The 26268-nt window shown below is 41.7% G+C and overlaps 1 protein-coding gene across 1 annotated transcript in view; it reads left to right on the forward strand.

The window, feature by feature from the left end:
* Positions 1-26268, forward strand: part of YES1 (YES proto-oncogene 1, Src family tyrosine kinase) — a gene marked incomplete in the record, with an annotated part of 1508191 nt that overhangs the window by 475530 nt on the left and 1006393 nt on the right. The window contains 1 exon segment of the mRNA XM_044065234.1: positions 2935-3035.

Here is a 26268-nt window from a genome sequence, read left to right on the forward strand (position 1 = left end):
AGTGTGCATTTTATTGGACCTAGAAACATCCACTCTGCACTTCTGCTTATGTGTTGTCTAAGTAAGACTTGAGGCATTTTGTATTTGTCTTTGGATCTGACAACATCCACTCATCTGCATTTGCCTTGCTCTCTAAGTAAGTTATTTAGGGCATAGTGTCTTTTAGATATAGATAGGAATATAGTAAAGATTAGTTTAGATGTTTTCTGTATTTGAGACTGTCCTGCAATGTTTTAAAATATTTCCTGTGATAATGAAATCTGTGGTTACCATGTTGTTTGAGTATTGTCTTGTTGTTTTATTATTTATTAAATATGTTTAAATTTGTGGCTGATATTTGTGAGACATATTTAAGCTATTAGAGTACTTGTATATGCATTTTGTGACACTGTACAGACCACTCGTAAATAGCCTTGCTGTTCACACCATTTGGATAATAGTAACATTACACAGTAGGATTGGTCACCATTTGGGAAGGGCCTTAAAGTAGCTGATAAGGGGTTCTGATGGCAGTGATAACTACCTTATGGTCTGGGCAGAAGGGGGCATAGCTAGTAAACCTGTGCCAGCTTTTCCCAGGTTTGTGTTTGTCTATAAATCAAATCTCTAAGTGTGTGTGTGTGTGTGTGTGTGTGTGTGTGTGTGTGTGTGTGTTTGTGAGCTACTTGGGCAGGGACATGAAACACTGGTTGGACTGAGAATGCTGGGAGGACTTGGCTTGGAACCCTGGCTAAGGACTCAACTTTATTGTTGTGCCAGTGGAGACACCAGCCCCAGACTGATTGTGATATCTGTGTGCTCTTAAGGGAAATTTACTTTACTGTGTGTGTTCTTGTCATACTCCCATTTTGTATGTCCCTCACTGTTTCTAGTGGTGCTGATTGAAGCTTCTTGATTACTGAACCAGTGCAGCGGCATCACAAGAAGCATCAGTTATTTCCCCAATTTAAGGTAAATCAGAATGGGTTTCAGGCTGCAAGATCTTTTCTAACCTGTTAGATTTTTCACTAAATTAGTATGACTTTTGACCTAGGATTTTCAGTTGCAACTGTATGTTTGACCTGGCTAACGTGTTTGACACCTTGCAGTACTGCAAAGTGTAATATTCTTAAAATACTTGATAGTGCATCATACAGTAGGTCAAAAACTGGCTTACAGGTTGGAAACATAGTCACAGTTTTTGATTCATCTGCCTGAGCTACCATCTCTTTTGGCTTATTACTGGATTTTTGAGAGGCTGGGTACCATTTATATTTATGCTTTCTACCCCCCCGCCCCCAAAAGTCTGCTGTTGACTGCAAATTATTTTTTATAATTCATTAATTCCTGTATAAAAATGTTTTGATAGAATGAGTTTGTATTTGGAAGAAATTAACACGTGGGCTAAATGTTGATCTTCGGTTTGTAATGTTATGAATTTCATACCACCTACAATTTTAAGCACATAACATTTAGCAGAGTATACCCGCGGTGGTAGTGCTGCAGTAGCGTTGTCGCCTCACAGTAAGACGCTGTCCAGTTCGATTCTCAGCTAGAGCGTCTTCTGCATGGAGACATGCGTGAATGGGCGTACCTTCGTTGAAGGTTGTGCGTCAGGGCTTGTAACTCGGCATGTAAAAATCAACTACCAGTCAGCGGACCAGAGTTCCGCTGTGGCGACCCCTAACTGGGAAAAGCAGAAAGACGCAACATTTAGCAGAGTATCCACTGTTGGACGTTTCCTCTGTTGAAGATCTTGATAAACTGAGACCAGGTTCACAAAACTTACCTTTTTCTGCTGTTCAGTTTGATCTCTACTGTCAGATATAGAACACACAGAGCCTTGTTTCTTGTTTAAATTTTCTGTATTCTCATTATATTTAACTTGCAGTGTTAACAAACGCCTTCAGATCATTTAAAAACTTTTGAGCAATTTTTCTCATTTTTAAAATTAAGAAAATCATATGACGTCACTTGAGGGTTTAGCAGTGCCCTTTGGTATGTAAGTCTTCTGTCTGGGATTAGTTTGTTGTGTCAAGAAGGCAAGACAGTCCGATGGGGGTAAGTGCCTGCTTTTTTTCATAGGTTGTAGGCTGTATCCTCATTAGTATATTCTGCCATATTTGGCCATTTAGGCTTCATAAGCTGCACGTTGCGAAGGTACTGCTTTTCTTGGCTTATGTGCCCCTCCACTTAGAAGTCAACTGGATGAACAGTATATCCAGAGTCTCCACAGCTAAAATATCTGAACAAAGGGTTTTCATCTGTGTTGTTACTGAGAAAATCTTAAACTAAGCCTGAGATGTGCTGCTTTCTGGCTGCGTACTGTCACAGTTTCTCCTGTTTGTCATAAATTTCTTCATCTTTTTTCATCTCGCCTCTGTTATAGACATAGCATGAAGTGTCACCACTGAAGTATATTTAACACATCCAATACACATCTTTACTGCGACTGTTTGATGGCTGATTAATGTAATGAGTCTGAGAAGCCATGAGCAACTTATACATACCTCCAGCCCCTAACAAGGAGATCTGCCTCACAGAAGCTTTGAACCATCCCATAATGTCGTACTGCATAGTTTTGTGGGTATGCTCCTAGACCGAAGTAGGAGGAGGTGTAAATCCTAACTGCATCAGCATGCAGTTGAGCATTTTTATTTTTGGTTAAGAAAGCAGAACTAAGTGGGAATGTGTTGCAGATTTAAAATGTGTAATTGGTCCATTTTAACTAGCAGGCACATTGTCTTGAAACACTGTGCCTTGCAGTAGCTTTACTTGTGTGATTTAATGAGTATCAAACCTTGTTCTTGAAATACTGACTCATCAGCCTTCCCCTTTTACCTTGCTATATAACAGGAGCTTGGTCTGCTCTCTTTTGTTTTCTGTGATGTTTCTTTACATTAAATTTCTCATTTTTGAAGAATCCTTGTAAAGGTTAATATTATTGTTTCCTAGGTACTTCAGAATAGAGATGAACATCAGAACCTGTATCTATAGTGGTCCTGTTTCTGATGGAAGTTCCCTAATTTTGGAGTCTGTGAACATATCTCCAGTCTGTGAGTATAGCAATCACTTCCTTACTAGTTGAATTGTCTTGTACAATACAAAATGTTTGAATAGGTTTACTATCATTTTCTCGATCGCACTTTGTGAGATTCACATTAGTGCGAATCTACTGATTTGGTAGAATTGGAAGAACGAATGACAAAATGTAGAAATTTACAACAGTGAATGCAATACAGCATTCGCTATTGTGAAATTCTACATTTTGATGCAGATCTCGGTATAGGGGGGGGATCGGGAAATGTTCATAGGTAGGTACTAGGCTATTGGCCCAAGGGCCTACGTAAGCCTAGCCAACAAGGTTCCCTGGCTTACGCCACCCAAAAAAGTTATTTTCCTGTGCCACTGTCGAGCAGACACACACAAGTGATCCCAGGGGTGTATTTCCTATTTCCCATCCAATCATCAAGATTTTTCTTGAAGAGTGCTAATGAAGAACTTTGCTTGACATAGATGGGTAGCCTGTTCCAGAGTATGGGAAGTGTCTGGGACAGGAATCTATCCCTCCAGCATGTCCTGTTTATTGTGGTGACAAGGTTTAGGTTCCTAGAGCGTGTAGCTCGGAGGGATTGGGATTTCTTTAGGTGTAGCATGTCCAACAGCTCTGGGTTTGACATAGCTTTATATGTTAGGCAGAGATCACCTCGGAGTAGGCGATAAGTTACGGAGAAAAGCTGGAGTTTTTTGAGGAAGTCAGTATAAGGCATTTGTTTGAGGCCAGTAATCCTCTTTGTGAGGTACTTCTGTGGCCTTTCCAGCTGCTGAAGATGTCTTGTAAGGTACATTCCAGAAGGGGCATTGTACTCTATAATGGGTCTAATGAGTGTCGAGTAGAGGGGAACAATGACCTCTTTTTTTCCTGGATGAGAACCCTTTTATGATGAACTTACATTGAACTTGAGGCCATGGCTCTGACACCAGGCATCTGTCTCAGCGAGGCCCTTCTGTAGGATGTCCACATCATGCAAAATGTTGTGCCCTTTCCCTCACTGTAGTGTGATCCCAGAGTTTGTATATCTAAGTAATGGGGCTGTGGGGTGTAGGGGAGCTTGTCCCCCTGCAAAAACGTTGTGTTATTGACATTTCTGAGATGTTGACTTTACCGAAAATACTTACTTCTACATTTTTTTAGTTCGTTGTTCTGATTTCCGATATTTTTCGGAAATCTGAACACTTGCAGAATGTTGATTCGAGGAAATAATAGTAAACTGTTTGAATATATGTCCTGTCTTGTAAACATTTGTGAAGTATCACTTAAAGAAGTGGAACACATTTTTCTAAATCATGAATTGTTTCATTTTCTAATTAGCTGCTTAATCTATTTCATGGTCATGTGGAAGCCAGAGCCTGTCTCAGCAAACACTGGTGCAGGGCATAGAAACTTGCACTGGATAGGACTCCTGTCTATAGCAGGACACACCCGTACAACTACCTATATGCATGAATTTTGGAAGATAACCCCATAGGAACCTAATGTGATGTTCACACCCTGCCTTTCATTCATTTTCTGTAAACCTCACCCCCTCATTCAAAGCTGTTCTATTGGCATACTTTTTAAGCTGCATGCTTCAGAGAAAACTAACAAGGCAGCAGAAGTAGTTGCATCTTTAGTGTGTGCACTATTTAACACTCAAGCTCTAGGAACTTGGCACCAGGAACTTTTCCTGGCTACCAGCTTATCCAGCTCTTCCTCCTACTCTCTGCCTACAATGGTTTGCTTAGCATTATTTTGTCTTCAGAACTTCTGTGTTCCTAGAGCTCACATCAAAGAGATGCGTAGGCTACTTTTTTGGGATTTTGCAGTGAAATTGCAGCTGCTTTTTTTCCATTTCTTTAAATTCATGAGAACTTTGTGTTTTCTTTAGATGAATGTTTCTTATTGGATTTGTTGGGCTTTGCAGCAATTTTGTTAGATTTTAAGGTGTGTAGAAAAGCTGGGGTCTATATCAGATGCACGAAAAGACAAAACTGCGAATGTTCACATGAGCGAAAATGCCGGGAATCGAAACTGTGATTGTGAGGTTGTGTTACAGTGAGGAGTGGGATATTTGCCCTTTCCTCACTGTAGTGTGACCTTGGATTTGGAATATATAGTTAGCGGGGGGTGGGGGGGCACAACCCCCCACAATAGCAAGTTCAATTACTGGCATTTTCACTCATGTGAGCGTTCGCGGTAAAGTCTTTTTGAGCTTATAATATAGACCCGAAAAGTTGCTTTCTTTTGCACTTTTGGTTCATTTACTTTGACCTTACTTTCTAACATTTCAGGTTTGTGTTGTTGAAGGGTATCTGTCTGATGTTCTTCATGTTTCACTGTTGCAGTCATCACATTTGGGGTATCTAAACAATAAATCCACACTCTACACCAACCAGGAACCAAAAACCAAGGTGGAAGCGGCTACTATAAAGGCCGTCTTCCAAAAACTCCACACCTCCAGTAACTCCACCAAATGTACCAGGGTCCACCACCGTTGTTAGTGCAAAATACTTTTATTAACAAATACACTCGAAAAATCAACAATGTCCGATTAACAGAAATATCTGCAGTTGCGCTGCGTCTCCCACTGGAGACCTCTTCAGAATCAATGCGTAAAAAATCTTGATTCCTTATATAGTACCCATAGGTTCCATTAATTAAATGATTAGTGATGCCAATTAACTAAAATTACACGTATAATCGTGTTTACTAGTATACGTATATTTAAAAACACACAATGGACGCTTATAGACATCCATTAAACAAATAAAATGATTTGCACATAAATACCTAGTAAACATAAATATATAATAACATGTAATAACATGTATACGTGCGTGTATGTGCAAATCATTTTATTTGTTTAATGGATGTCTATAAGCGTCCATTGTGCGTTTTTAAATATACGTATACTAGTAAACACGATTATACGTGTAATTTTAGTTAATTGGCATCACTAATCATTTAATTAATGGAACTATAGGTACTATATAAGGAATCAAGATTTTTTATGCATTGATTCTGAAGGTCTCCAGTCGGAGACGAAAGCGCTAAATCCGTACTGATATTTCTGTTATTAATCGGACATTGTTGATTTTTCAAGTGTATTTGTTAATAAAAGTATTTCGCACTAACAACTGTGGTGGACCCTGGTACATTTGGTGGAGTTATTGGAGGTGTGGAGATTTTGGAAGACAGCCTTTATAGTAGCCACATTTGGGGTATCTGCCTGCAGGTAGCCCTCAACCGGCCTGAATACCAGAGTCTTTGGATTTCTGCTTTGGATTCTGTCCCTTCTTCCATGATGTCAGTGGTATAAAACATGCAGCCGACGCCATTACATCAATCTTTCTTGCCATGCAGTGCCCGATGCAAAAGCAGTTCGCAAGTGCCGGTCGGCCATCTCCTGAAATTTTCGTTTTCGAGTTTCAGACCCGAAGTCTTCAAAAAAGATAAGTGCCCCATTGGGGATCCTTTTTCCTTGCTCCAACCGATGTCAGTAAAAGTTAACAATTGTCTTGCCTTTGGAAAGCAAATACCTCCTAGAGATTTTCATTCTTACTGTATCCCCTGTTTAGGCCCAGACCACAATGTCCCTCATCTGTTTTGTGCCTTGTTCAACCCCCGAACTATTAGTCATCGGGCTATTTTTGCAGCCATTTACTTTCGTACTCAATCTCAGTATTCCAAAATGGCTTCGTTAAGCCGTCCGACTACTGATCTTTTGAAAAAAACATAAGGATAAAGGCAGAGATGGACCGCATAGGTCCAAAACGGCTGAAGATGCTTCTGTTAAGCTAGTCGCCAGTTTGCCGTTACTCAGTGAGGCACTTTCACAGCCCAATACCCACTACTTCAGATTCGCAGGCCTCTACTGAGACCCATTTGGAGTCCGGTATGCCACGAGATGATGCTTCGACTATGGAACCTGCGGATGTCTCTACCTTGGATGGTCCGGAGCCGCTGTGCAGGCACAGGCTTCTGAGGGTGTATTCAGGCCTACGGACATGCATATTAAACAGACGCCATCGTTTCATCCTAGCCAAAAACTCGCACTATGCCTAGAAAACCGGCGCTCAAACCACAGGCGCATGCCCATATGCCTCAAAAACAAATGCTTAGAATGGCTGAAGACCTTCTTACCTTAATTAGGGGAAGCCAGCCTTCCCCCTCTTAAGAGACCTAGAACTGAATTTCTTTCTGATTCTTCTGATCAGAAATGTGATATTTCTGCTCCTTCTGATTACCAGGATTTGCCCTTATCTACTTATGAGGATTTTGATGCAGAGATTCCATTCCCTCTGCTTCCCCTCCAGAAGATCTTTCTTTCGGTGAAACCTTGCATACTCTTAGGGAGCATTTCGCTGGGAAAGCCAGGACTACTCTGAGTCCAAAAAGAGACTAAGGGAATTCTTAATCCTGCCTCAACACAGGCCCTTGTCTATCCCTCCTGTTCTGGACATTGTAGATGATGCTTTCTTGGAATCTAGCCTTACCCCAGCCACTTTACCTCTGGCACCCAGAAAACCTGATGGGTACTACAGAGTACCTGACTCTCACAAGTTCCTCTTCAAGAACCCTTCTGTGGATCCAGAGACCATTTCCCAAGGACCAAAAAGAATTAAGGCAACTGCTGCCAAAAATCCTACCCTTTCTGATAGAGATTCTAGAGCCTTAGACAGATGGGGTAAGAAGGTATACACTTCTGCTACTTTTGTCCATTAGGGCTTTAAATTGCCACTTTCATATGTTAAAATATCAGCAGCATATTACGGGTCTACTTAAACAGAAAATGATGTTGATTCCTGACTGTGTGCAGAATACAAAGAATTGCAAGATTTAATGCATTCTGCAGAACAAGTTGGTAAACATACTTTGCAATGTGGTTTTGATGCTTTAGAAGCAGCTTGCAGGGCTGCTTTCACTGGGTCTGTACTTAGAAGGCATGTTTGGCTTAAGGAGCAAAACTTGCCAGATCGTGTTACAGCTAAATTACTGGATGCTCCCTTAAACCAAGAACGCCTTTTTGGCAACAAAGCAGAAGAAGTCCTCAAAAGGATGGAGGAAAAAGCTAAATATATGCAAACTGTTAAGAATTTCCTACAAGTACAGCCTCCCAGATTCAGTAGGCATTGGCCTTCAAAGAACTGGTCCTTTCCAGTCCCTTCCAGGCCTTCTCAGTCCAAACCCAGGAACAGCAGACCACATAGGCTACACTCTCAGACTACGCACAGATCTAAGCAATGGGGGGCTCCCACTTCCAAAGTAGTGAGTAGTAAGCCACCCCCCTGTGAAAAAAATGGCACAATGACTTAAACTTAAACCTTCCAAGCCCTGCTCACCTCCCTGCTCTCTTAGGAGGAAAGCTCGCCCTGCATGCAAAAAACTGGGAACTCATTACCCAGGACAAATGGGTTTTGAACATAGTTTCCCAACGATACAGATTCCACTTCCACACACTACCAACCCCAAATGGTTGGCCAGACCTACCCCCAAATTAATGGGCGGAGGCCCAACAGCAGGTTCTTTCTCTTCTCAGTATCAGGGTTTTTCTACCTGTCCCAGCAGAACAAAGGGGACAAGGTTTTTATTCAAGACTTTTCCTGGTACCCAGAAAAGACAATTCCTGGCGTCCTGTCCTGGATCTCTCTATTCTCAACACCTTTGTAGTGGTTCCAAATTTCAGAATGCTAACTCTTCAACAGCTTCTTCATATGCTAGGCAAGGATGCCTGGCTGGCAACCCTAGACTTAAAGGAAGCTTACCTGCACATCCCAATAAGTGAATCTTGCAGAAAAAACCTACGCTTCAGGGCAGGCTCCATGCACTATCAGTTCTCTGCACTTCCCTTTGGCGTAGCTACTGAGCCCAGGGTATTCACAAAGTGTCTAGCTCCAGCCGCTGCATTTTTGCTGGCAGAGAAATATTCAAATTTACCTGTAATTGGACGATTGTCTGATTTTAGGCAGAAAGCCAGGACTTACTATTACAACACCAGGCATTCGTAAAGAAATTTCTAACCTCACTGAGGTACACCATCAACGAAAATAAATCTCACCTAGTACCCTAGAAAGCATTTCTTGCTGAAGCACTAGAGACGTTCTTGTCAGGTGATCAGCAAATGACTATATAAAGTATTGAAAATGACTATATAAAGTATTGGGTTTTCTTAATATGCATCTTGATAAAGCCTGGTATTAACCAGGCAAAAGCGCTCTATTTTATTTGGATTGCTGTTGGTTTCTTCATCTTTGTCACGTCTATTAAAGACAGTTTTTAATATACTTTGTTGGTCGGTGGTCTTTTACTGTGGAATTCTCTTATTACTTGGTTTTGTGACAAACTGCGAATTTGTCGCCTAGTACCCTGCCAACAGATTGTATTCCTGGGAGCAAGCTTGAAAACAACTTCCCAGATGGCATTCCTCACTCCGGAGAAACAAGTTTATTTGACAACCTACTTCAAATTATTGGCCACAAAACCCCAGCTATCTGCAAGGAAAATACTGCAAGCCCTGGGGTTCATGGCCTCTTGCATTCTACTAATTTCATATGCAAGACTGCATATGAGGAAACTTCAATGGTATCTAAAAAGCCTATGGTGTCAACATTCTCAGGACTTGGAAACAATGATTTCTATCATTCCTTGTATGAAGACGGTTCCTTTGGTGGGCAGAGGCTTGCTATCACAACAAGGGATTCTCTTTCACTCTACCCCTGCCGCAGAAACACTAATAACAGATGCATCAGACTATGCATGGGGGGCTCACATGGCAGGGCAGTGCATTCATGGCAAATGGAACCCCGAGACAGCTGCGCCTGCATATCACTCAGAAAGAAATGTTAGCTGTACAGAATGCTCTGACAGCCTTCAAAGACCGCAGTCTTCCATGACAGCTATTGGTAAAGACAGACAGCACCACAGTTAGGTGGTACATAAGCAGTGGGGAACCCACTCGTACCCTCTGCAGACTAGCCATGGCTCTGTGGAACACAGCCTTAAGCTACCAAGTACACATACAAGCTCAATTCCTGCCGGGCAAACTAAATTCACTGGCAGACAACTTAAGCAGAAATCTCATGGACCCACACGAATGGAAACTAGAACCTGAAATATTCAACGTCTTGAGGAACAAGTGGGGGACTCCAGAGGTAGACCTGTTTGCCTCCCCTCAGAACTACCAGTTAAACAAATTCTGCACAAAACCTCCCCACAGTCAAGCTTGGAAAGTGGATGCCCTGTCCCTTTACCTGGGAAAAGCCTCTCTGTTTATGCCTTTCCCCCTCTGCCTCTCCTCTCAAAGGTTCTACTAAAGATCGAACAGGACAAGCCAGCACTGGTGTACCCCCTCTTGCGTTGTATGACACTGCTGCAAACATGCTACCTGCCTCAGGAGAGCCCCTACTCCAGCCTGCGACCTTAACTTTGTATTGGAAAAGCTCAACCCCCCCCCCCCCAATTTGAGCCAGCTGCAACAGCAGAGTTGAAATTCCTTTCTTGGCAAACGGCCTTCCTTCTAGCTATCACTTCAGCAAGAAGAGTATCTGAATTACAGGCCCTCATGGCAGTGGAACCCTTCATTATCTTCCATGTGGACAGGGTTTCCCTCAGGACCAATCCTTCCTTTATGCCCAAGGTGGTGTCTAGTGTGGCCCTAAATCTGTTCATCCTTTTGCCTACTTTTTTCCCTAATCCACAAAACAAAGGGGAACGAATACTGCACTCCCTGGACGTGCACAGACAACTTAGATTTTATTTGGACAGGACTAAAACTCTCCGAAAATCTGAACAGCTCCTAGTTGCAGGGGCAGAGGGGAAGGCCATTTCAAAGCAAACCATTTCCAAATGGATAGCCCATTGCATTCATTTCTGCTACAAGCACCATGGAAAACCTACCAGGGCTGCATCTACCTCTGTGGCTTTTCTCAGAGGAGTCCCTACCAGGAACGTCCTAGAAGCTGCTACCTGGAGCTCTGTACATACCTTCACCAAGCATTACCACATGCCTATCTTTTCTGAATCCAGAGCTATATTTACCACTGCAGTCTTGCAGGGCTTAACAGCTGGCCCTAATGCTCTTTAACTTCCTCCTCCCTTCCTTAGCTTTGGGAATCGACCCAAATGTGATGACTGCAACAGTGAAACACGAAGAACATAGTACAGTTGTGTACACTTACCATAAATGTAGATGTTAGAGTGTATTCATTGTTGTAGTCCTGGTTACCCTCCCTCCAGCCCTCTGACTTCTCTTGACTCTACCTTTCCTTCTTTGGTATATTTATTTTTTCTGGTGTATTTGCTTTTTGATGGGGGTTTACCATACCATATAATTGCTTCCCATTGTGGGGGCACCTAATGTCTGGGGCAAGAAAAACTGATGAAATGGCGTCGGATGCATGTTTTATACCCCTGATAACCTGACGTCATGTTAGAAGGGACAGCATCTGATGCAGAAATCTGAAGACTCTGTTATTCAGGCTGGCTGAGGGCTACCTGCAGGCAGATAACCCAAATGTGATGACTGCAACAGTGAATACACTCTAACATCTACATTTATGGTAAGTGTACACAACTGTACTTTCTTTGGCTGTTGAGAAATTCCTGATTTGGGATTAAGTATGGAAGATAAAATAAAATACACCCCCTCCTTGGGATAGACCTACTTTGTGTGGTTTACCTAGGGGAAAATAATCAGTTATGTCATACCTTGTGATGGCTTTTATAGAAGCACCATTAAAGAGAGAGAAAATGGACTTATCAAACTATCGGTAAAGATGCTATAAGCTGATGTGGTTGGGCGGTAGCCTCCAGCATTATTTTGAAGACTATTTATTTAATTGGGGCTGCCTGTAAGCCTGGTCTGGATGAAAATAAGACCTCTAGATCTGACACTGCCTTCAAGTATTCTTGTGACAAACACAAAATTGAAAACTAAGAGTATTGTGAACTTGGAGAACAGCTTTAAGCACATTCCTCTTTCTTAAGACACAGGCTGGTGAGATCCCAGAAGTAGTTCAAGCATCCAGGTGTAGAAGGTTCAGCTCCTCCCTTTGAGGTATCTAAGATCTTGGTTTAATTTGTTCCTGGATGGTTTCCTGACAAAAAGGAAAATAACTGAAAGAGCCTCTTGTGTATCTGATGTGCAGATGAATAGCGTTGATGTTCTTCGTTTTCCATTGCTGCAGTCCTTACTATTGGGTATAGTCCGCATCCAGTCGGCCCGAATACCAGAGTATAAGGCTGGGTACTAATGACCGCGTCATATCCTCAGTCTTTTATGCAGAAGCAGTTTAGTGCAGGTTGGCGTTCTGAAATATTTCGTTTCAGACCGAATCAGAGTTGGCAACATTTTGGTTTTTCTTGCCTCAGTATTTAACCGGATGTCAGAAAAAGTGAATAACTGTATTTCTTGTGGGAAACAAATACCTCATAGGGATTACCATACATTGTGTATACCTTGTTTAGGGCCTGAGCACGGCGTTGTTGGTTGCGCTCTTGTGCTAGGTTTAACAAACGCACTATTAAGAGGAGGTTAGACTGTGCCAGGTTAGTGTTTGGGAAGCGTTGCAATTATAAAATGCCGTCGGATGCTCCACGCCCGCCCGTCCAAGAAGCGCAAGGACAAAACAGCGAAGCCTAGGGTTGATGAACCGGCAGTCCGGTTCTTTAGATGGCTCAGTGGAGCCAGAGGTTTTGCCAGGAGTTTCTATGGAGTCTCAGGCAGAAACTTTACTTTTACAGGATGTACCCTCTCAGGAGGCAGGCCAGGCTGAGGGGCTTCTCAGGTAACTATTCTTCCCTCTCTTCCCAAAGTAGTTAGAGCCTCTCCTTCTGTTGCCAAAACTTCTTTAGAGGTAGGCCAACTTCAGCTTCAGTAGGGGCTTCTCCTAGCCTTCGGGTTCTGTACCTAAGAAACATATGCTTAAAATGGCAGAAGATTTGATTACTATGATTAGAGGTTCTATGGGCCCTCCTGATAAGAGGCCTAGAGTGGAACCAGAGTTTGACAGTTTTGAACAGGGTTCAGGGCTTCTGAGTCTTCTGGAAGATTTGCAGGAGTATCCTCATTATTCTGATTCTGATGTGGATGATGCCACTCCTTGCTTCTCCTCCTGAGGATTTTTCTTTTCAGAGACTCTGCATTCCATGAGGGAGCACTTTAAATGGGAAGGCCAGGATTACTCTGATTCCAGGAAGAGACTTAGGGAATTCTTGTTTTACCCCAGCATAGGCCCTTAGCTATACCTCCTGTGTTGAATGTGGTGGAAGATGTTTTGCAGAGGCTTCCCTGAACCCTGATTCTTTGCCTCCTGCTCCTGTTAAACCTGATAGGTACTATAGGGTGCCCAAGCTCATAAGTATTTGTTTAAGAGTCCTGACCCAGAAACTGTTTCTCAGGGGCCTAAAGGTGTTAAGGCCTCTGTGGTTAAAAATCCTGTTCCCACTGACAAAGAGGCAAGGGCGTTAGATAGGTGGGGTAAGAAAGTGTATACTTCTTCCACTCTAGCCATGAGGGCGTTGAATTGTCAGTTTCACATGCTGAAATATCAAAATTATCTCCTTTCACAATTGAAATCTAAGGTGGATGCTTTGGCGGAAGGTATTGATTGTAAAGACTTGCTGGATTTAGTTTATGTGTCTGAACAAGTGGGCAAGCATTCTTTGCAATGTGGTTTTGATGCTGTGCAGGCCTCCTCGAGGGTGGCTGCCACTAGTTCTGTTCTTAGGCATGCCTGGTTGAGGGATCAAAATTTGGCTGAGCATGTTAAGACACGGATTTTGGATGCTCCTTTACAGTCTGATGTGTTGTTTGGTTCACCTGTGGAAGCAGTTTTAAAGAAAATGGAGGACAAAGCTAAGTCTATGCAAACTGTTAAAGATTTTTGCAGGTACAGCCACGAAGTTTAGTAGAAATTGGCCTGCTAAGGGGTGGACATATCCTGCTTATGATTCCCAGTCTAGGGGTAGGTCTAGACGTGGTAGGGGCAGGGCTCATGGTTCTTTTAGGCCTAGAACAGGTAGTTCACCTGCTCAGACTTCTGGTGAGGGCAGGGGTCAGTCCTTTCGTAAACAGACCCAATGACCTGCCTTTTCAGCTGCCAGTAGATTCTCGTCTGGCGGCTCCTTTGGAAGGACGACTGTCTCTTTTCAAAGAAAATTGGGATTTAATTACTCTAGACAGATGGGTGTTGGACATCATTCAGCCAGTCCCTGTATCAGAAAGGGGCCTAGGATTTTATTCTCGCATGTTCCTAGTACCAAAAAAGGGGAACACGTGGAGACTGCTTTTGGATTTATCTCTCCTCAACACTTATCTGGACATTCCCAAGTTCAAGATGTTGACGTTACAACAGCTTTTACCCCTGCTGGGCAAAGATCACTGGATGGTAACTTTAGTTCTCAAGGAAGCTTACCTTCATGTGCCTATCAGGCTAAGTTACAGGAAGTATCTAGCTGCAAATTCTCATTATCAGTTCTCTGCATTGCCCTTTGGCTTATCTACGTATTCACAAAGGTTCTGGCTCCAGTGATAGCTTACTTCAGGCTTCAAGGACTTCCAAACTAACCTTATTTAGGCGACTGCCTGATTCTGCCTCAAGAAAAGGAAGACCTTCTACAGCATCTGGAATATGTTATAGCAGTGCTAAGATGCCTAGGGTATTCTGTGAGCGAAATAAAGTCCAGTCTAGTACCCTCTCAAGACATGTGCTTTCTGGGGGTGAGACTGAATACAGCAGCCCAGATGGCGTTTGTAACCCCGGACAAACAAAAGAGTCTATCACTTTACTTCCATCAACTATCTCATCAGTCCGTGCTGACTGCAGAGACAGTCCTTCAAGCATTAGGGTTCATGGCATCTTGTATTCTGGTGCTTCCCAATGCCAAACTGCATATGAGGAAGTTACAATGGTATCTCAAAATGTATGGACACAGCACTGCCAGGATTTAGACACTGTCATTCAAATAATACCTTGCCTTCAAAGAGAATTTTTGTGGTGGGCTCAGGAATGTCACCTAAACAAGGGACTCTCTGTGACCCGGCCAGAGGCGAGTCAGATTTTACCGACAGATGCCTCAGACATTGCTTGGGGAGCTCATCTAAATGGAAAGTGGATACAAGACAAGTGGCCTGCCAGACTACAGCATCTACATATCAACATGAAGGAGATGTTAGCAGTCCAGTTCGCATTGCTGGCTTTCAAGGAGTTACTTCTTCCAGGGCAGGTGTTGATTCTAATAGACAACACAACTGTCATGTGGTACTTCAACAAACAAGGGGGAACACATTCTTATCCTCTATGCAGGCAAGCGATGATTTTATGGGAGGCTTGCACCTAACTCTTCAGGCAAGGTTTCTGCCAGGAGCACAGAACTCCTTAGCAGATGTGTTAAGCAGACAAATCATGGGTCCCCACAAGTGGAAACTGGATCTTCATGTATTTCAGAAATTGACAGTGTCATGGGGAACTCCAGACATAGATCTGTTCGCTTCTCCACTAAACCACCAGCTGCCACAGTTTTGCACAAAGGGGTTTCATCACACAGCTTGGAAAGTGGATGCTCTGTCTTTCAGTTGGACAAACCTTCATGTGTATGCCTTTCCACCTCTGCCTCTTCTTCCAAAGGTACTGTTAAAGGTCAGACAGGACAGGCCAAGGATGATTTTGATAGCTCCAGATTGGCCTTGGCAACACTGGTACCCTCTACTACGGAGTCTGGTAAAGAAGCCTCCATGGCCTTAACCTTTGATTCCACATCTGTTTTCCCAGCAGGACGGTCATCTGCTCAATGTCAAGCTTCACTCTCTTCATCTGACAGCCTGGCATATTCTGTGTTGAAACACAGCAGGTCTCAACTTCCTCAACGAGTTTTAAATGTGATTAGGGAAGCTAGAAGACCTAGTACAAGGAAAGTGTACGCAGCAAAATGGAAGGGATTTTTATTTTGGAGTAAAGCAAAGAATTTGGAGATTTCTGAGCCTAATCTGAGTATGGCTCTTCAATATCTTACTGAGTTACTGGACAAGGGTCTGTCCTTCTCTTCCATTAAGATTCATGCTGCAGCAATCTCAGCTCACTATGATTGTGACCCACCATTGTTTTCGCATCCTTTGTTCAAGCAGTTTCTTAGAGGGCAAAATATAAGACCCCGAGCTCCTACTCCTGCTTGGGATCTCAATTTTGTGTTGGAAAAACTTACTCTACAACCTTTTACTGCTGAATTGAAATATTTGTCATGGAAGACTGCTTTTTGTTGGCTATTACTTCTGCAAGAAGGGTGTCTGAGTTGCAGGCCCTTATGGCAGTCGAGCCCTTTTGATTTTCCATAAGGATAGGGTATCATTACGTACTAATCCTTCCTTTATGCCTAAGGTGGTTTCTTGTGTGGCTTTAAACCAATCTATTCATTTGCCTACTTTTATGCAGACCCCAAAATAAAGGGGAAAAGATTTTGCATACTTTAGATGTACACAGGCAATTTTTTAGGCAGTCTCAGCAGTTGTTTGTTTCTTTTGCTTTGAGTCAAGCCTGTGTCAAAACAAACTATTTCTAGGTGGATTGGCTTTTGCATTGCATTTTGTTATTCCCATCATGGCAAGGAGGTTCCAGCTGGGATTAGGCCTCATTCCACTAGGGCTACTGCCACTGGATATTTTGGAAGCAGCTACTTGGAGTTCAGTGCATACTTTCTCTAAGCATTATCACCTTCCTATCTACTCTAAGTCTAGGGCTGGTTTTGCCACAGCTGTTTTGCAAGGCATGTTGTCAGCTCCTGCTTCTTTATGATTTGCCAGCCTCCCTTACCTCTGCTTTGGGATTCTACCCAATAGTAAGGACTGCAGCAATGGAAAAGAACATAGTACAGTTTTGTACCTACCATAAATGTAGATGTTCGAGGATTCCATTGCTGCAGTCCAATCCCTCCTTCCCCTCTGTGTTTAGGGGTGGTTGTGTAGGTGAGTTTACCTGCTTCTATTTTTGTATATATTGTTCATGTTTTGGTACAGGTATTTTGGGCCTTGTCTTTTAGGGTCTTCTGACATCTGGGGCAAGAAAAGACTGAGCGGTCATGCGCATTAGTACCGACTGGATGCGGACTATACCCAATAGTAAGGACTGCAGCAATGGAATCCTCGAACATCTACATTTATGGTAGGTACAAAACTGTACTTTTTCCCTTTGTCCTCCTCCCTTGAAGTCATACTAGTCTCACTGTAGTTGCTTGGATTTGGACATGAAGAAGGCAGTAGCAGAGGTGGTACTGCAGTTGAGATTTAGAATTTTTCTCAGTGTCTCCCCCTTGTATTATATTATGGGTTGGGGTCCATCAAAATTTCAGAGCTGTGCATAGGCTTTTTAGTTACTGAGCCTGTTGTAAGTACTGGTCCCATTGAGGATGAGCTGCCTGCTATAGCAGTTAAAACAGCATTCATGGCCCATTGACCTCGGTGAGATTCCTAACCATGGGGTTGGTAACACTGGTAGGGTTTGTTGCTATTGGTAGTGATGTGAATGTACTTCACCTTGGGTTCTCTTTGGGACTTGGGATCATTATAGTAGTCTCAGGATCATTATAGTACTCTTAGGCCTAAAGTTTATACTATCACTCCTGATGATCAGATCAATGCTTGTCTTGCCATTCCTTGAGGTTTGATTTCATGGGGTCAGCATCATGGCCAACAGGGCTTTAGCTCTGGAACTCTGGGCTGGTGTTTTGAGGTTGGGGACAGTTTGGCCTCAGTTTTACATTAACTTCTACTATTGGTCCCAGGGGCCTTAGCTCCATTTACTTTAAGGTAAGTATTGATGCAGAACATGGCAATATCATCCACTTAATGAAGTGCCCCTTATGTCCATTGTACAGGTCTTTGCTGCAGTTGAAAGCCTGCTGGCAGTGCTGCCCACCCACCACCTTCAGAGATGGGACAGAGGGACCAGTGGACCTTGCAGGATGTATCTAGCATGGTTTGGTATGTCCTCAGTTTCATCTTCTATAAATGAATCCCACCCAAGACAAGGAAGTAAGCTTCTCTACAAATGAGGGCATTTGGACTAGCCTTATGATCTCTTATACTAGATATTGCTGAGGTTGCAGTCTTAATTTCCTCTTATTTCCGTAACCAGATGAATGCATGCTTGATGAGTTCCTAGAATTGATGAGGCAAAAAGTGGGGTGGTCCTCAGAATTACACTTTCCTTAGTGAGCAAGACAGTGGGGCTGGAAGCTCAAACAACATTGGAGCACTTTGACATTGTGGGACATGTCCCAGGCATGATCCTGTGGCTCCCCATGGACGGGACAAGCCTGAATCTGACATGGTAGCAGCAACCCTTAAAAGCTTTCACTATGAAAAACCTGTCCATCTGTTAATCAAAAACAAAACCAGAAGCACATTTGGAAAAGTTTGGGAAAGTAAAATATTTAGTTTTAGTTTCATTTTTTTTAATATCCTGGTATGCTGCTAAGGCTGTAACAGTTATATCAATAAATGAATTGTTTAACAATAGTACTTTTTTGAGGGGTCATGAATAGATGAGATCTAGGTGTAAGGTTAGTGTCTAACACACAGCAAGTCACCAAGGAGATGTGGGAGGAAGCAACAATAAAAAAATCATTACTAAACTGAGACACTGGGAAACTATTAATGGATCTGGATAAAAAATGCATTCCCTGGAAACATTCATTGTACTCCATTTTGTATATACAGCAGCCATATATTAATCAACCAGACAAACCAGTTTAGGTTTAAATTTAGTAAACAAAGGAACTGGTATGGGAAAAAAAGGGGATAAGATTAGGTGGGAGACATTGTTTATGCCTATGTTTGGGGGGGGGGGTGTTGGCTGGAGCAGCCACTCAGCTTAGTTTAGAAGTTTGATTTGGAAACTAAAAATCAAATTATGATGGTCTTGTAGCGGAATTGAAAAAGTTAAGAAAACTACATCAGAAGTGTTGGGAAGGCCAAAATTATTTTATAATAGAAGTCATATCAGAGCAGGCTAATAACAGTTTTTAAATGCGTGGCTTGTTAATGTATAGTAAGAGAATTTTCAGAGAATGTTAAGCTTGAATGGGGTATGGAATTAAAAAAATCAACCAACAGTAGAAATCTGGAAAGAGATCTCTCTGATAGCAAAATATGTGACATTGAGTGCAACATTTTATTTTTTTCACGGAAGCGCTTGCTTCAATATTTTGTATTCCGGTTAGATTGGAAAGGTTATTCCTCCATTTGGGTGAATTATTCTGGAGCATTTCTCCCCGGGCCTCCGCTGAAAACAGGATCTGTGGAACCTAGTCGGACTTTCCCGGTCAACAAATGTTAAATAAATAAAAAATAAAATAAATAAAAATGTAATAAGTTTGAATAAGGTTCATGGGAATGTGTTTTCTGGGGGAGCTGAGACTTAAAAGATGGAGACTGAATAATGAGTTAGAAAAATAGGAGAGGAGATTCAACTCGTGATGGATTATTGTTTAAAAAGTTATTTGCAAGCTTTGTTATGTGTTTTGTTTATCTGTATTTGTTTTCTGGGGTAAAGTACTGATCTTCATGGACTTTTTCATTGCTTTTATTGGTTGCAAAAAAAGGTAGCAACTAGTAAATGGAAATCCAAAAGGCAGCCAAATGTAAATGAATTGAAAGTAATAATGAAAGAGATTTAAGACTTTAGAATTAAGAAGGGTTACTAGGACAAGAGAGTATGTAATGGTTAATGAAGGGAACAGTTTAAATATTGCAATATTAGGTTAACAGTTACTACTTATAAGGTTGAGTACTGTCGTGGTGAATTTAACTTGAACAAGGACCAAATTAAAGCAGCAGACTCTTTGCAGCTGCATAAAACATATAAATATTATCCACACTAATATAGCTTGTGGGTCATAATAGGTTATATTGTTAAGGTTAAAATTAATGGCTACTTGTAAGTAAACCTAAAAGTGCGTGTTTTATACATGAATATACAATGCAAGTATATGGAATTGTTTTGAGGTAATATTATAGTTACTTTGAAAGGTGGAGGTGAAAGACACCAAGAAAAGTGTTGAAGGCAGAAGTTTCTAGCCTGGGAAGTGTTGGATGCTGAGAGTAAGCAAACTAAAGGGCAGTAATCTGGTAAACCAGGGATAAGGACTGGACTAGTTGGAGACTGTGCTAGTGGGAGCAATTTATAGATGCCTTGACTAAGTAAATCTTCATTCAGGCCTCCAAGCTTCACAGTACATGGGCAATACAAAGAACATAATCAGATTTTATAATTTAAGAGTTGATCATTTCTTGTAGCAGTAGAGTATTAGTGTACTACTTTTATATTTGCGAAGAATGCTTCCATTTACAGCACTTAGGATCCCTTTGGCAGTGCAGTACGCGTTAGACTGGCAGCAGTTCAGTATTTTGAATGTGTTGTGACCCATTGACATTCTAAGTTTTGACATCTAAAGGGAAGAATCAACTCTAGGTGCCAAAGAGGGTCTGTTTGAGAAAATGAAAACTAACAGTATTGGTCTGGCATATTGCTCATTTATTAAGCGTATCCCACTTGATTGCTCATTACAAAGACGAGGTCTGTTCATTGTTCATAGAAGTCCTGTTTATGAGCTTCTGTGAAAGAAAGACACTGGATACATTTCTGGATGTCAAGCCACTAAAAGCTTCCGTTCAAAACAAAGATTTGGGACAGCTTGGTTGCTTCATCTTTGTGGACACACTGCAATGTGTAAATTCAGTTTAAGCAAAACAGCCGTCTTCTGCTTTTATTGACTGTGTAGTTACCATTTTTTTTTCTTTGTTGCTTCTCTTAATTTTAAGAAATTTTTATTCTGTTTATTATTACTGCTGGGTGGAAAAATCTACTGCCAGTCATTAGCGGACCGGAGTTCCGCTGTGGCGACCCCTAACCGGGAAAAGCTGAAGGACACAACAACATTACTGCTGGGTGGAAGATTCAGTATGGTGTGCTATATTTAGGCGTTAATGTTCATTATAGTGGATGTAGTCTTGGATGCCCTTTTTCCTCCTGTGTTTCTTAAAGGGTCATTTTTGTTAAATATACAGAGCATTCATACACAGCAAAAAGCTGGAAGTAGCCCATTTATGTCTGAATTCCTTAAGATTTTCAAGTGTTTTACTATGTTAACCCCTCACACACATTGAAGTTGGTACTTAATAATCTATTCACTGACTCACTGCATGCCAGTGTTATCCATTAAATTAGAACTTAGGCCTAGTAATTGTTTGTTGGGGTATTTATGTAAAGTTTATTTTTTACTGTGAGAAGAAAGCTGAAAAGAATATAAGGTGGAGCACGTTTGAATTATTCACCCTAAAGACATTTATTTAAATTGGTTGGGCGAGGCACTGAGTGTGCACTCTTGCCTGTGGGGTTTGAATTCCTGCTTCTCTTGTTGGCACATGACATTGCTAGTGTAGCAAACCTCAGTCAGAATATCCTGCCACTACAATGACAAAACATTTCTAAACTGAAATGTCAGTTAAGTATAAGTTGGTATTGGGTATATTTAAGATGACCTTTGACTAGTTTAAAATTTGTTTTTTAGGTGGACTGGATCACAGTGTAGCTTAGTTTGTGTGACTTATGTTATGTTTTTATGACCAACTATGTACGTTATTTCTTTTCATGGATGGTGTGCAAGCTTTGGTCTGGTTAAGTAACTTCCTTGGCCATGCAAGTTGGGATGGAAGCAAAAGACTACCAAATGAAAACTGTATCCCTGTAACTTGAACCCTTCTGCTATCGTAGGCTTAATCTCTCTAGCTTTTCAGAATATATCAAACCTTCAAGCAACCATTGCAAAAAATCTTAGATTGTTAATGAAACTAAAGTTAGAATTTTACTTTTTTGTCGCCTCATAGCAAGAGGGTCACCCGTTCGATTCTATGCTGGAGCGCCTTCTGTGTGAAGTCTGCATGTCCTCCCCGCGGTCAAGTGACGTTAAAGACATGCAGATAGGTGTGAGCATGAATGGGCGTGCCTTATTTGAAGGTTGGGCTGGCAACTTGGCACCGTAAAAATCCATTGCCAATCATGAGCGGACCGGAGTTCCGCTGTGGCGACACCTAACTGGGAAAAAACGAAAGTCTAGGCTGCAAATTTGTCTTGCCAAGGCAACTTTTCCTGTCTGTCATGCTACTTAAAAATAGCCTTAATATACAAAATAGGAAACTCATGGCATGCTGCCAATCTTTTTACTACCGTAACCAAAACAGAAGCAGTGTTGTATGGAATGAAAACACTTAAGGATTTAGCAAATCTCCTCTTATCTGTAGTTGAAGTGTGATGTTCACATTTTTAACACCACTAGGCAGATCAGGGTTCACATGAAACAGTGATATGAAAGGTCTATACACAAAAGCGCACCACAAGGGGTAACTGACACTTAGATGTGCTGCAAAAAGGTTAGCTCTTATTAAAGCCATATGTAATAAACCATGGGCAGCATTGCTGACAGGGCTTACATTTGTTAGCTCCATTCTTAAGACTTTTCAGAATTTTTTTTAGACAAACTTCTATATCTTGGTATAATTCCATTGCAGCGACTGTTATGGTTGCATCTTAAAGCATTTACCAGTGCAGTGTGCTAAATGTTGTTAAATTGATGCCACTTTGGAAAGAAGCACTTACTAGTTAACCCTGACGAATCTACTTTAATTTGGTATGTATCCACAATGTGAACTGCTTGTTAAGTTAGTACATACCTCCAGTAAAGCTTCGATTCATGGCTAGTAATTCTCTTACATTTCCACACACTGTTAACAAAAAAAAATTAGTAATGCTCAGCCCTCTGGTGTACACAGGTGAAGCCTTCACTCTGGCCAGATGACCCATGTTCAGTCAGTAGCAAAGATATCTGAGGCTTCGTGTAGTGCAAGTATTATAACTTAATCAGCCGATGACCCCTTGTTGCTTATTGGGCTGTGGGTTCTGTGAAGCTGGTAGCGTCTGTGAAGCATACTGTTTAGTAGATTATTGCTCACCTGCAATAGCCAAGTTAGCTCATGTTGCTTTGGGCAGTGATCTCCCTGCTGGTACAGGAAAGTAAGAAGTGTGTGTGGGAGCAAGCATGCCTTCTGTCCTTGACCAGGCAGCTGTTGCTAATCTGAGAGCAACCTGTGGGGAGGGATGAGTGGAGTACTCGGCAAAACCTGCAAGGTGGCCCAATCTCTTGACAGACTATTGATGCTGAGGGAATGACTGGATTACTTGGTCCTCCTGAATAGGAACAAATGGGCCATATGGCTTTTGGCTAGCTGGGAAATGCCCAGATCATGTCCCCCATTGAATGAATGGATCAGTTGCATAGTGGTAGAAGAACCACTGGGCTGGGGTGATGTGAAGATTTTTTTTGGGGGGGGGGGGGGTAAAAATGCAAACAATTCAGTAAACTGCACCCATGGTCCGTCTGCCATTTCTGTGAAACTTTGTTTTCTAATGTAAGAAGGGGGTTACTACAACCCATATTGTAAAGGCTTTTCTCACTGTTACAAGCTGTAAATCATGTAGAGGCTGTGCTGTTGTCTGGGTGGCTACTTTTTTCAGACATATATAATGTTTTACTTATTCTTTTGCTCATAGTCAGTTACTTTTCTATTCTGATGAAATTTTCTGTATTTCTAAACTCACTGCTCGCAGTGAATGTACCAGAGACTTTAAAACCGTAGCACTTTCCAAGCAAGAGTATAGCTTTACATATGTGACCTGATGATTGTACTGTCATTTCAGTTTGCAGTATGTTAGAATATAAAGTTTGATTGTGTAGTCCAGTTCCATAAAGAAAATTTTTACACAGCTTTCTTTCTCTCTGTCCCTACTGCCTGTTGTTGTTCTTCAGCCCCTTCTGGTCAATTGGCCCAATTAATTTTGTATTACTGGGGCAAAGGGCGACCAAGAGGAGCCTTCATTTTGACATCCATCAGGATGGTTTGAGATTATTTTCCATGCTGCCATGTTTCATACATACACTTGGTAAATTCCCAAGGAGGAAACGTGCAGTTGGCTGTAAAGAAGGGTGTCCCCTCACACCTGCAAGGGATATGCTCTTTCAGGCAGCTGTGTTCCTTTCCTTGAAGCACTAAGGATAGCTTTCAGATCTCTACTAGAGAAGTCGTAAGACTGACTGAACCCCCAGAGTGCAAGTCCCTCTTACCCCCCAACCTGGGAGAGGTGAGCAAGCAACATCGCTTCACTTTTCTTCCCTGCCTGGCTGTTACATTGCCATGGCCTACTAATGAAATCCTGGTTGCTTGGATTGTAGTTGGGACTCTGTCCTCTGCAGGAAAACTTTACACTGCTTCCAGAGGAAAATAAGCTTCACCTCTATCACCCTGGACTTGCCTGATGACTCCACTGTCTTCATCAGTTGACCCATTTGTTCCATATAAGAAATAAAACTCAGAAAACAATAAAATGCAAGCTGTGTTGGTATTGGTTCTAATCCGGAGTAAATGGAGTTAGTAAACAACACATCAAGTCCGTGGCAGATGAGCACTTTAATGAAAGATTGAGATACAGTTGGTCATTATCCCACTCAGATCAAGCCCGCCAAAACCCCTCAGACCAGTCAGATATGTAGACATATAACTCTGATAATTGGCCGCCTGCCTTAGACCTAAACCAACCATGTAAGACTAAAATGCGATACTATCCAACTGTCGGTTCATGGGTTGTCCTCCCTCCCCTCCTCATTGCATCCTACCTGGTACTCCCAACACTCCACCTCAGCCCAGGACTACCCAACCACCTTAAACCCACTAGCTACAGCTAACCAATAATTTTTCTTGACTTACCCTCAGCACATTCACCATGTCTGCTAAGTCATCCAGTCATCTCTCAACACGACTACCAATCTCCCAGTCATGGATTGCCTCCCAGCCTAACCGTTTCTTAGAGGTTATGCATACTCTGATTCCAGAAAATAAAAGTAATGGCAGATAACAAAACAAAAATAAATATAACAAAAAGAAAACAAAATGAATAAGTCTGAATAAGACGCACTAAGGGAGGTCCGGTGACAAGCTTACCGAAATGTTGTTTTTCACAGTATTTTTCATAATGTTCCTATGCATGGCTTATGTTAAACCCAAAATGCATGCTGCTACTAGTATCTAAGTATTTTCACATGTTAATATGTTTTAAATTAGTTGATGCACGTAGTATGCTAGCAGATTGATTTTTTATTTCATATCACAATTGTTTTTGGTTATATCACAACTGTTTCCTTCAAATACATGTTGCAACCATTATTTGCAAAATGTCCTTTTAAAATATTTTAAAGTTTTAGTTACATGAGACTTTACCTTTGTACGCAATTACAGTTGCACAGATGGGAATATATTTCTTTTTATAATGACCAACTGTGTCTCAATCTTTCATTAAAGCGCTCATCTGCCACAGACTTAATGTGTTGTTTACTGACTCAATTTACTCCGGATTAGAACTAATACCAGCACGAGTTGTATTTTGTTTTCTGAGTTTTATTTCCTTGTTAGTTCCGACGTGTACCAACCTGGTGCACGTTTTACTCAGTACAATTCCTCTTGGTCCAAATATTGTGTATTTTTTCACAGTTAACATTTGTTCCATCTGGCGAGGTACAGGTATCCCTGAGCTAGGCAAGAGTCCTACAACCCGCAGAACCCAAGCAACCCATTTGTTTCCCATCTGGTGAGAGTTGATGTTGAAGTCACTGAGAATGATGGTTTCTTGCGGTAGAGATAGAGTAACCCAGCTCAAGAGATTTTCTAGGGATGTAATATTTTGCCCTGGTGTGAAATAGCATCCGATGATATTGGTTGTTTTGTTTGGGTTTAGTTTGAGATTGGTATAAAGGATTTCTTCATTGTTGTGGTGAGGTGCAGATGTGTTCAGGAACTGAATATTGAGGTGGTGTTTAAATATCAATGCTACACCACCTCCTTTTTTGGACAATCTGTCTATGCGAAGGATGTTGTAGTCAGGTGGAAGTATTTTCTCACTTTTGATGTGAGGTTTAAGCCAGGTTTCAGTTGGGAAGAGAATACCTGGGGAATATATGCTTATGCTGGTGTGTAGTTCTTGGGTTTTATTGCATGTGCTTGTGATGTTTAGGGACATAAGTAGGTCTGTTGAATTTTGTTGGCTAGGAATTGAGTTGGGAGGGGGGGGGGTTGCTTGGATTAGGGTTTGTTGTTGGGTTGGATATGGGAGGACCAGGGTTTAGATGGATGTCTCCAGCGAGGGCTAGTTTTT

Source organism: Protopterus annectens, chromosome 3.part0 (genome assembly GCF_019279795.1).
Source record: "Protopterus annectens isolate FY-2018-M chromosome 3.part0, PAN1.0, whole genome shotgun sequence".
Taxonomy (NCBI): domain Eukaryota; kingdom Metazoa; phylum Chordata; order Ceratodontiformes; family Protopteridae; genus Protopterus; species Protopterus annectens.